The sequence below is a fragment of the Thalassophryne amazonica genome, chromosome 9, assembly GCF_902500255.1.
Source record: "Thalassophryne amazonica chromosome 9, fThaAma1.1, whole genome shotgun sequence".
Taxonomy (NCBI): Eukaryota; Metazoa; Chordata; class Actinopteri; order Batrachoidiformes; family Batrachoididae; genus Thalassophryne; species Thalassophryne amazonica.
In genome coordinates, this window is record NC_047111.1 from 103,166,044 (window position 1) to 103,178,296 (window position 12,253).

General features: G+C 45.9%; 1 protein-coding gene and 1 long non-coding RNA gene across 6 annotated transcripts in view; one reads left to right on the plus strand and one right to left on the minus strand.

The window, feature by feature from the left end:
- opcml (opioid binding protein/cell adhesion molecule-like) overlaps positions 1-12,253 on the minus strand; it is a 1,180,460-nt gene that overhangs the window by 969,876 nt on the left and 198,331 nt on the right. The gene's annotated exons all lie outside the window — the stretch shown is intronic.
- The window catches only part of LOC117517734, a 28,304-nt gene that overhangs the window by 9,583 nt on the left and 6,468 nt on the right, over positions 1-12,253 (plus strand). Inside the window, exons 1-2 of one of the 3 annotated variants that reach the window (XR_004562817.1) lie at positions 2,636-2,645; positions 4,887-4,895. This is a non-coding gene — a long non-coding RNA (uncharacterized LOC117517734). Of the gene's footprint in view, positions 1-2,635; positions 2,646-4,886; positions 4,896-11,565; positions 11,577-12,253 lie in introns of those variants that run through there. The other 2 variants (XR_004562816.1, XR_004562818.1) reach the window with 2 other exon arrangements.

The following is a 12,253-nucleotide window of genomic DNA, read 5'->3' on the forward strand; positions in this document are numbered from 1 at the left end:
AGTCCTCCATCATAATACCGATACCAAAGAAGACATCCATCACCTGCTGTCCGCCTGTTGCTCTGACCCCGGTAATCATGAAATGTTTTGAGTGGATTCTTCTAAGATATATCAGAGACTTCATTCCTGCGGACCTGGACAGCCTTCAGTTCGCTTACAGGGGGAACCGTTCAACAGAGGATGCTGTTTCCATCACTCTGCACACAGCCCTGACTTATCTACAGCACTCCAACACATATGTTGGGATGCTATTTGCAGTCTTCAGGTCAGCTTTTAACATAGTCATCCCAGACAAACTGATATTGAAGCTACACCAGTTGGGTTTGCCTGTGCTGCAGTGCTATTGGATCAGAAACTTTCTCACCAATAGGCCTCAGGTGGTGAGAATAGGTGACCTTACATCATCTTCTCTGGTCCTTAACACAGGTAACACAAGGCTGTGTGCTTAGCCCAGCCCTCTTCACTCTTTGCACACACGATTGTACTGCCATCCACCCCACAAACACAGTTGTGAAGTTTGCAGATGACACCACAGTAGTGGTCTCATTTCAGATAATAATGAGACCCACTACAGAGAGGAGGTCCAGCAGCTTATTCAGTGGTGTTCAGTTAACAATCTGACACTGAACACAGGGAAGACCAAGGTCATTGTGGATTTTAGGAGGGCCAAGAAAACGGACCACGTCCCCCTCCTCATCAATCAATCAATCAATTTTATTTATATAGCGCCAAATCACAACAAACAGTTGCCCCAAGGCGCTTTATATTGTAAGGCAAGGCCATACAATAATTACGTAAAACCCCAACGGTCAAAACGACCCCCTGTGAGCAAGCACTTGGCTACAGGCTACATAGGCAGAGAAGTGGTGGAGCGTGTGGATAACATCAAATTTTTGGGCCTCCATATTACATTTGATCTGTCTTGGTCCATGAACACCTCCCATCTGGTGAAGAAGGCGCAACAAAGGCTCTTCTTCCTCAGGAAACTGAAATGCGCTGGACTATCCTCCCGACTGCTGGCAAACTTTTATAGGGTCACGATAGAGAGCATCCTCTGCCTCAGTGTGACTGTGTGGTACGGCAGCTGTACGGCCCAGGAGAAGAAGAGTCTGGTGCGGGTGGTGAGGACAGCACAGGACACTGTTGGCTGCCCCCTCCCAGACTTGGACTCCATTTATGAGGGTCGTGTCAAGAAAAGGGCCAAATCTATCGCTGCGGACTCCAGTCACCCAGGCCACAGACTGTTTGTACCGCTTCCATCAGGTAAGCAGTACAGAAATATGAGGGTCACTACAAACAGACTGAGAGACAGTTTTTTTCCTAGGGGTGTCAGAGCTATTAGCCCTTGCTCCCCCCTTGTAGTTTTTCATATACACCCCATCACTCTGTAGTTATCGACACATAGACACATATGTACACACACATACACATACACACACTTTTTCAGGGACTGTAATTATGCATTTAGTACATCTGGCCTGCTTTATTTATTTATTTATTTACAGAGTCTGCAACTCCTGGTACATTGCCCTTTATTTATAGAACTGTCATGCACACAGCACTTTTATCTATAGAGCTGCTATGCATACAGCACTTTTTGATATCCCCTGCTGCATTCTTCTACCTACTTTATTCTCTGTGTATATAGTTGAATGTGTAGTTTTGTCCTTTGTCTTAAATTATTGTAGTCTTAAATTATTGAGGTTTTATGTCTCAAGATGAAACTGCGATTTAAATTTTGTTGAATTTTATTCAATGACAATAAAAGGCATCTTATCTGAAAGTTGAACTACAGTTTGCCAGAAGGTGCAGCTAAGATGAAAGCCTAGATTTGATGTTTTGGTGAAAAAATTAACTACTTTTATGTTTTATAGACATTATAGACATTATTTTATTATTATTATTTATAGACAAAATAGCCTTATTTTTATAGACTTAAAGAGAAAAGACAGGTCTCTCTCTCTCTCTCGCTCTGTCTCTCATTCACTGTCTCTCTTTCTGTCTCATGCTCACTTTCTCTCTCCCTCCATCTCCTTCCGGTTTTCGTGCTGAGCAAACTTTGAACTTTTTTGAAACACGAAGCCTTTCAACTGTAAAATAAATGTATCATCACTGACACACACTCATTTTACAGCCTCGGGACAGTGAAGCGGCTAACTTTTTAGCACACATTCTCAGCAACAATTCAGTTAATTTTTTCCAAACATCCGTGCTCGACGAACAGACAATTTGAACCTGAGAGCTGAGCAGAAATTTGCCACAAACTGTAGCTAGAAGACTGCGAAGCAGAGCTTAAACAGCCCGGATTCAGAAAACCTCCCGCCTCCCACTTGACAATAAACAAGCAGAGAGCAAACAACAGCAGTTGAGATGATTCAGAGTGGCTCTTCTCTGGTATTGGAAAATGTCGTGGGTTGGAAATTTTCCAATATGTGAATTAAGTCAGTATCAGAACCCGATACCGATCCGGGTCCCATCCCTACTTTCATTTTCCATAAAAGTACTATGATGGATGAAAAGCTTCATGAATCAAAGATTTTTGTTAATAGTCTCATGTATAGTAAAGGTGGCACAGTAGCTTAGCGGCTAGCACTGCTGCATCACAGCAAGAAGGTCCTGGGGTCACTTCACACCTGATCTTTTCTGTGTGGAGTTTGTATGTTCTGTTCTCATTTGCAAGGCTCCCTCCAAGTGTTCTGGCTTCCCCCCTCTTCCGAAGACATGCAGGTCATGCCTGGTTAATACGGCAACATAACTATGCCCATTTCTGACCCGATCTACCCCTCCCGACAATCTTAAGGAAGACCCGACTATTGCGATTGCTCTAAAGATCATCTTATTAGATATTCCTGCCATGTGTGGTGTGTTAAGAGTGCTCTAGTCTGCTCAGAAGGATGTCGGGACCACTCAGACCTCAAATCATGGATATTCAACATGTAGGATTTTCTTGGGGGAGCGCTCCGACTGGGGACTCCATTGTACTCCTGGGGGATTTCAACGCTCACGTGGGCGGTGACAGTGAGACCTGGAGGGGAGTGATCGGGAAGCACGGCTTCCCCGATCTGAACCCGAGTGGTGTTCAGTTGTTGGACTTCTGTGCTAGTCACAGTTTGTCTATCACGAACACCATGTTCGAGCACAAGGGTGTCCATAAGTGCACGTGGCACCAGGACACCCTGAGCCGGAGGTCGATGATCGACTTTGTAGTCGTATCATCTGACCTTCGGCCACGTGTCTCGGACACTCGAGTGAAGAGAGGGGCAGAGCTGTCGACTGATCACCACCTGGTGGTGAGTTGGATACGCTGGGAGGGTAGGAAGCCAGTCAGACCTGGCAGGCCCAAACGTATCGTGAGGGTCTACTGGGAACAACTGGCGGAACCCTCTGTCAGCGAGGTCTTCAATTCCCACCTACGGGAGAGCTTCTCCCAGATCCCGGGGGAGGTTGGAGACATGGAGTCCGAGTGGACCATGTTGTCCACCTCCATTGTTGATGCGGCTGCTCGTAGCTGTGGTCGCAAGGTCTCTGGTGCCTGTTGCGGCGGCAATCCCCGAACCCGGTGGTGGACACCTGAAGTAAGGGATGCCGTCAAGCTGAAGAAGGAGTCCTACTTATCTTTGTTGGTAGTTGGGACCCCAGAGGCAGCTGACAGGTACCGGCAGGCCAAACGTGCCGCAGTCCGTGTGGTCGCAGAGGCAAAAACTCGGGTCTGGGAGGAGTTCGGGGAGGCTATGGAGGAGGACTATCGGTCGGCCTCGAAGAGATTCTGGCAAACCGTCCTACGCCTCAGGAGGCGGAAGCAGCTCTCCACCAGCACTGTTTACGGTGCGAGTGGGGAGCTATTGACCCTGAATGGGGATGTTGTCGGGCGGTGGAAGGAGTACTTCCAGGATCTCCTCAATCCCATTGTCACGTCTTCCGAAGAGGAAGCAGAGACTGGGGACTCAGGGGCGGACTCATCCATTACCCAGGCCGAAGTCACCGAGGTGGTTAGAACGCTCCTCGGTGGCAAGGCTCCTGGGGTGGATGAAATCCGTCCTGAGTACCTTAAGTCTCTGGATGTTGTGGGGCTGTCTTGGCTGACACGCCTCTGCAACATTGCGTGGCGATTGGGGACAGTGCTTCTGGATTGGCAGACTGGGGTGATGGTCCCTCTGTTTAAGAAGGGGGACCAGAGGGTGTGTTCCAACTATAGGGGGATCACACTCCTCAGCCTCCCCGGTAAGGTCTATTCCAGAGTACTGGAGAGGAGAATTCGACCGATGGTCGAACCTCGGATTCAGGAGGAGCAGTGTGGTTTTCGTCCTGGTCGCGGCACACTGGACCAGCTCTACACACTCCATCGGGTGCTCGAGGGTTCATGGGAGTTCGCCGAACCAGTCCACATGTGTTTTGTGGATCTGAAGAAGGCATTCGACTGTGTCCCTCGGGGCACCCTGTGGGGAGTGCTCCAGGAGTACGGGGTCCGGGGTCCTTTGCTAAGGGCTATGCGGTCCCTGTACGACCGCAGCAGGAGCTTGGTTCGCATTGCCGGTAGTAAGTCAAACCTGTTTCCAGTGCATGTTGGCCTCCGCCAGGGCTGCCCTTTGTCACCGGTTCTGTTCATTATTTTTATGGACAGAATTTCTAGGCGCAGCCAGGGTGTAGAGGGGGTCTGGTTTGGGAACCACAGAATCTCGTCTCTGCTGTTTGCGGACGATGTGGTTCTGTTGGCTTCGTCAAATCAGGACCTTCAGTGTGCACTGGGGCGGTTTGCAGCCGAGTGTGAAGCATCCGGGATGAAAATCAGCACCTCCAAATCCGAGGCCATGGTTCTCGACCGGAAAAAGGTGCTTTGCGCTCTTCAGGTCGGTGGAGTGTCCTTGCCTCAAGTGGAGGAGTTTAAGTATCGTGCGGTCTTGTTCACGAGTGAGGAACGGATGGAGCGTGAGATTGATAGACGGATCGGTGCAGCATCTGCAGTGATGCGGTCGCTGTATCGGACCGTCGTGGTGAAGAGAGAGCTGAGTAGGGGGGCAAAGCTCTCGATTTACCGATCAATCTACTTTCCGATCCTCACCTATGGTCATGAGATTTGGCTCATGACCGAAAGAACGAGGTCGCGAGTACAAGCGGCCGAGATGAGTTTCCTCCACAGGGTGGCTGGGCGCTCCCTTAGAGATAGGGTGAGGAGCTCGGTCACTCGGGAGGAGCTCGGAGTCAAGCTGCTGCTCCTCCACGTCGAAAGGAGTCAGTTGAGGTGGCTCGGGCATCTTTTCCGGATGCCCCCTGGACGCCTCACTGGAGAGGTGTTCCGGGCACGTCCCACTGGGAGGAGGCCCCGGGGAAGACCCAGGATACGCTGGAGGGACTACATCTCTCGGCTGGCTTGGGAACGCCTTGGGGTTCCCCGAAAGGAGGAGGAGCTGGGGGAGGTGTGTGTGGATCGGGAGGTCTGGGCGGCTTTGCTTGAGCTGCTTCCCCCGCGACCCGACTCCGGATAAAGTGGAAGAAAATGGATGGGTGGATGGATGGATTTTCTTGGCCTGATATCCCAGCGTGTGTGGTGTGGCATGAGCATGCAGCTTCTGGAATGTGATGTGTAGCCAATCAGAAACTGAGGTGATGGCAGCAGAGAGGGGAATCCAAATTGTTTACACCGAAATCACATTTGATCTTGAGAGGTTTTTTGAGATTTCCCATCTGACCTACAAGAGTCAAGACAGAAGTCAGACTACCAGAGCAAGAATTTTAGCTGAGGAAGCTTCTGCGATTTGAAGCGAAACATCCTCGCATCAAGCAACCCAGTCCAGTTGAAGATTCAAACTTCTCTACCATGGAAACCACCTGGACAACTGAGAGCTGACACAGAAACATTGCGACCAACTGTGGGCATGAGGCCCTGGCACTGGTACGTAAGCTGGAAAAGACTGCTAAAAAGATAGCTAACTTTACAAACCACTTAAGATTTAACCTGAGATGCAAACAAAACAATGTTATTCCCAAATGCATGAAGCAAAAGGCACTAGAACCAGGTCACACAGCAGAAAGATCCAGCAGAGTTACCTTAGGAGGATTTTGGGTCTTAGAAGGCTTCATTTGAAAATTTTAGACCTCCAAAATGATCTTGATAGTCTTTACAAAAGGTTAGAAACTTTAGTGAGGGAAAACGCCCATAATAAGATCACAAAGTTCATATTTAAAATTCAAATGGCTGAGCATTTAAAAAATAAGGAGCGAAAAACCAGGAAGTTTCACAACCTTTTGGTGCAGAAAAGGCGTACTTTCAGTGGGAGTATTTTTAAAGATACACCCAGACAAATTAGTGACAACAGGGAAAATTGGGTAAAGAATCTCTCCAACAGGGTTCTTACACAGACAGAAAAGGATGTGCTCGCTAAAGGACTAAATTTCTCAGTGACCCCTAAACATATACCGACAGTAGATTACATCACTGCAGTAGAGTCAGCCATTAAACATAACAGTTTGTCAGAGTCAGAAGCTGGGGACCTCCGACTAAGAGTCACAGCAGTGCTGAACAGTGCTAAGCCTCCTCCGTCCAACATCACAGGAGAAGAACGGAAAGCTTTGTCAGCACTGCAGAAGGACCAAAGCATCCTTATCCTGCCAGCGGATAAAGGCAGATGCACGGTGGTCCTGAACACATCGGACTACGAGGCCAAGATCAACAACTTGCTCAGTGACTCCAATACATACAAACATCTGAAGAGAGACCCCACAAGTGGCTATAAAAAGAAAATCATTAGCTACCTCCAAAACCTGGAGAAAGAGGGACTCATCGACAGGCAGGCATACTACAGACTGTACCCTGGGGACACCACTCCGTGCATCTATGGACTGCCCAAAATCCACAAACAGGACGTGCCACTCAGGCCTATTGTATGTAGCACAGATTCCATCACGTACAATTTCTCCAAAACACCTCAAGTGGATTTTGGCTCCTCTAGTGGGTAACTCAGACCACCATGTGGAGAACACACAAGATTTTGTGAATAAGATCAAGGACCTGCAGCTGGAGGCAGATGAAACTATGGTGTCATTTGATGTGACATCGTTGTTCACCTGCATCCCCACCGCTGAAGCTGTCTCAGCTGTGAGGCAGAGACTGCTGGAGGATGTGGCTCTACTTGAAAGGACCAAACTCACACCAGACCACATCTGCCAACTCTTGGAGATCTGTCATAACACCACGTATTTCCTGTTTAGGGGGAATTACTACAGGCAGATCCATGGTTGTGTGATGGGGTCTCCGGTATCCCCCATTGTGGCCAATCTGTACATGGAGCAAGTGGAGAAGACAGCCTTGATGTCTTTCATGGGCATCCCTTCCAGTCACTGGTTCAGATATGTCGATGACACATGGGTTAAAATCAAGCAACAGGAGGTTGAGGACTTTACAGAACACATCAACTCGGTGGACTCCAATATCATGTTCACACATGAGGATGCCAGAAACAACCATTTAGCCTTCTTGGACTGTGATGTTACGATTGGAGAGAACAGGCAGCTCCAGGCAGGGGTTTACAGAAACCCCATGCACACTGACCAATATCTGCTCTTTGGCTCAAACCACCCCCTTGAACACAAGCTCGGGGTGATCAGGACTCTTCAACACACAGCCCTACAGGTGCCCACAACTGCAGAGGGAAGGGCTAAAGAACAACAACTTGTCTGGAAAGCCCTCACAGTATGTGGGTACCCACGATGGTCCCTGGACAAAGTGCAGAAGTCCCAGAGAACAAAGAGACCAGATAGACAGGAGACAGAGACAAGAAGAAGAGGGGTGTCTCTCCCTTATTTAGCAGAAGTAGGGGAAAAACTACAGAGGAACTTCAGACAGCACAAAATCCCAGTTTACTTTAAACCGGTTAACACCTTGAGACAGAAATTAGTTCACCCTAAGGACAGGATCCCTAGTTACAAACAGAGCAATGTACTGTATTCTATCAGATGTCAGGAAAACTGTAACGAACACTACATAGGTGAGACTAAGCAACCTTTACACAAAAGGCTATACCAGCACTGCAGAGAGGGCGCCAGTGGACCTCAGTCTGCAGTTCATCTCCACATGAAAGACAATAACCACACGTTTGAGGACAAGGAAGTTAAAATCTTAGCCAGAGAGAAGAAATGGTTTGAGAGAGGGGTCAAGGAGGCATTCTATGTGAAACAGTTGAAACCCAGCCTTAACCGGGGAGGGGGTCTGAGACACGCTTTGTCCCCTGTTTACAACGGGGTACTCAGGTCAAAGCAGTTTCAGTCTTTTATTCATGGTAATGAGTCATTCACGTCATGAGGAGAGTTGTCAAGGGAGCCGGCAGGAGAGGCGTCCGTCCCATCATTAGGAGGGACAGCTGCCCTGTCATTAGGAGGGTGCTAACTAGAGCACAATAGGTGCTAATTAGAGCTATTGGTTAGTCACTAGCCTATAGCAGTCTGCCTCTCGGTAGGAGGGGTCTGGTTAGGTTTAAAACTCCAGCTTTTGTGGCTTCTGTTTATTCTTCTCTACAAGAGTCAAGACAGAAGTCAGACTACCAGAGCAAGAATTTTAGCTGAGGAAGCATCTGAGATTTGAAGCGAAACGTCCTCGCGTCAAGCAACCCAGTCCAGTCGAAGATTCAAGCTTCTCTACTATGGAAACCACCTGGACAACTGAGAGCCTACACAGAAACATCTGACCTGGGAAATCTGTTCATGTGTGGTGTATTGTCTTTACCATGTAGCTGCACACCACACACTGTATGACAAAAACTGTTATATTTATTATTTTTTTATCGCCATATGTGGGGTCTCTCAGGTATTGAAAACCAACTGACAATTTTAAAATCTTGCCGTGTGAACCAGACATTAGGTGAACTGGAGACTTTAATTTGACCACTGGTGTGAGTACTTGTTTGTCTATATGTGGTCCTGCAATAGATTGCCATCCTGCCCAGAGTGTACCCTGCCTCGTGCCCTATGACTGCTGGTATAGGCTCCAGCCATCCTGTGACCCTTGATTGGAGTAAGAGGGTACAGAAAATGACTGTTTAATAAAACTATGGCAGTGTTTAATTAACGCTTGATGAGGCTTAAACAACTATGCAGTGCAAATGTCCGCTAGTTCACAACAGAATCATAGTTTAACAAGACTTCTATCACTCTTAACTTATGTCTTTATGTGATGTATCATTATTGCCAGTTACAATTATAAGAAAAGTATTTAACAGGTGTTTTGTCTCATGTGTGCAGCTCAGCAGACCACGAAAAAACACATATCTGATCATCACAGCCTCAGTGCTGCAGGGTTCATCTGATTTGCGGATGCATCGAAATGATTCTTTAATGTTATGTCACTGGTGTCAATAAAAAAAATATTTCTGTCCTGGTAGGGGTTCTCTGTATTATTAGAGGAGAAAGACTGATTCCTCACAGCATTGACTGTATTGTGCAGTTGATATTGTGGCAATGTGGCATACTATCACACCTGTGATGACAGGTAACATCAGTGTACCGCCCACCCTGAAGTGTTTATTGCCAGAGGTGGGACGAAGTCACCATCAAGTCAATCTCAAGTCATGAATCAGCAAGTCCCAAGTCAAGTCTCAAGTCAGATTGTAAACAATTGGTGGTCATTATGAGCTGAGACTTGCTGACTCATGACTTGAGATTGACTTGATGGTGACTTCGTCCCACCACTGTTTATTGCAAACATCAACAAAAGTAAATCAAAATACCTAAAAAATAAACAACTCCGAATACACTGATGGGTATTTGGCGCTATGAACATTACTTACCCAACAACTCTGCTGGAATAAGAAGTAATCCAGCTTGATGGCTACTCTTTGAAAATCAGAGGGTGCCGTTTGTCCATATAGTCGGCACACCTCTGAATGCTGAGCGAGGCAAAGATGACAGTCTGGATGGTAATTCTCAGCAGTAATGTGGTTAGCAGTCTCTGAATGTATATGTTATCTGCCTCTGCATACCGCTGAGGATTTAAATCCCGGTGCCCACTTTTGACAGGTGAACGGTTGCCCAAACTAGCCTTTCCAACTTACACACATTAAGCAGTGGGTCCACGTTTGGGCCTCCATTTTTGATGTGTTGTACATGGAGGCCGCAGGGGCCTTTATTTTGAGATAAGAAAGCTAAAGCGCCGAGCGGCCACACGGCTGAATTGTGCTCGCACTATGTTTTCACAGCAGCGAGTAATGGCGGACTACATTATTTGCGTGTTGCTCGTCAGCACACAGACCATGAAAGACATCTTCATTTAATATGTCCCCTTAAGTGAGCTGCTGCCACAAACACCAGGGTGGCACTGGAGAATATGTTTATCTCGTCAAAAACAAATAAATAAACAGCTCATTAAAACAAACAAGGATGAATTAATTCCCAAAAGTAATAACGCTGCACTTGAAATAGGAGATAATCCACATGCTAATGTCAAGAGAGACTGAATTCAGTGTTGTGTTAAAAAAAATTGTCGTAGGTTCAAACACATGAGGAAAAATTATTCTTTTAAATATTGGTACTTCCATCATAACACTTTGTAGTCAACACTTAGCCTTCAACACTAATCAAACCATTGCTCTTAGTAAAGTAAAACAGTCAGCTGAAACTTATAGTAATGTATTTTCATTATCAGTTAATGATAATATTAAGAAAATACTTGACAAATTTAGTGCTACCTTTCCCCGTTGTATAAGTCCAAAAGAGGCTCTGAGGCCCATTGGTCAAGGCCGGTACCCATCTAGAACATGAATGGAATGTTTTTACCATTCAGTGGTGATAAGAAGCAGATTAATCTTGAGTTATTTATGCATCATAGAACATTAGCCTGTTCGCTTCTGCTTGCTAACATGGTTTTTGTTGCGTAGATTAAAGAAATTTTGCTTCTGGTTGAATGAAGTAACAGCACTGTGTGAGTTTGTTTTTTTCCCTCTTCATGATGCATTGTTGGACAGTTGCTAGTAATACTCTGGTGCAACATATGGGGCCTAATGTACTCAATGTGTGTGTAAAAACACAAACACAATAGCTCTTGCAAAAGAATGTGCATGCTGATTTACTAACTGTGCACACTGAGGATTGCATCAGTCCCATATGCAAAGTAAAAACTATTGTCCATTTAAGTTTGTCTTCATGAAAATGCAATTTGGAATGTGTCCACCTGAGTGTGCAAATTTATGAGTATGGAACATGAAAATAGGTGAGATTTGCACACATTTGGGAGGTGATGGTCAAGAGGTTAAAGCTATTGGCTTGTGACGAGATAATCCTCAGATCAAATCCCTGTTAGGCCGGTAAATCACTCAGGGCTTTTGAGCAAAGTCCTTAAAACTGACGTTTCTCCCGGTGTGTAGCAAGCACCTTGCATGGCAGCACCCTGACATTGCTGTCTGTGTGTGAATGTGAGGCATCACTATAAAGCAGTCTTACCACGGTTCAGGTTCTGGTTGTGTCTATATGCATTGCACAGTTGAAACGTGGTTGTTGCTCTTGAGAGACTGCTGTTTCAGCAGCTGAGACAGTACTGAGTTAAAAAAAAATCTTTGTAAATGTCAGGCATATTTAAAATGTTAACAGTTTATGTTGTGCATGTTTTAAGAATAAATTTCACCGTCATTAACAGGCGCACCATAGTTGTGTGCTTTTCTGGGCTGAGCACAAAGTACATTTTAGTGTGACTCCTGATCATTACTGTCATACTGTTGGAGTAGTTTAAAGTCCCTTTCAAGCAAAGGCCATAATAAATTTTGTGTAAACTGATATACTTGGAATCAAATTCCAATTAATTAATTCTGTCCACAATCCAAACACCCAAAAAACAGGGGCCGTCTCATGAGTCTTTCTGGCATGATCATGGCCGATCTATTCTGTGTGCACAGTTCTCTGTGCGTTCCACCGGTAGAATGGGGCATTATTGTTCCCCAGTTTTCTTAAATACCTTCAATGCAACAATAATTATCTGTCTGTGATATCAGATTTTTTTTTTTTTAATGTAACTGACAGTGTTGTGAACATGCTTAGTTATGTGGCAAAGTTTATGTGTAACAAAGGAGAAGGGGCAAACGTGGAAATAGCTGATTAAATTTTATTTTGCACTTACGGTCATTAACACATGCAGGATCTTCATTTACATACTGTTGTCTGTCACCTTGCCACCTGCTATATCCGATAGCATGTGAACAATCTCATTTATGTGACAGAGTTCATGCACAACAGGGGATAAGCACCAAAGTTGCAAATCGCTGATTAAATTTTATTT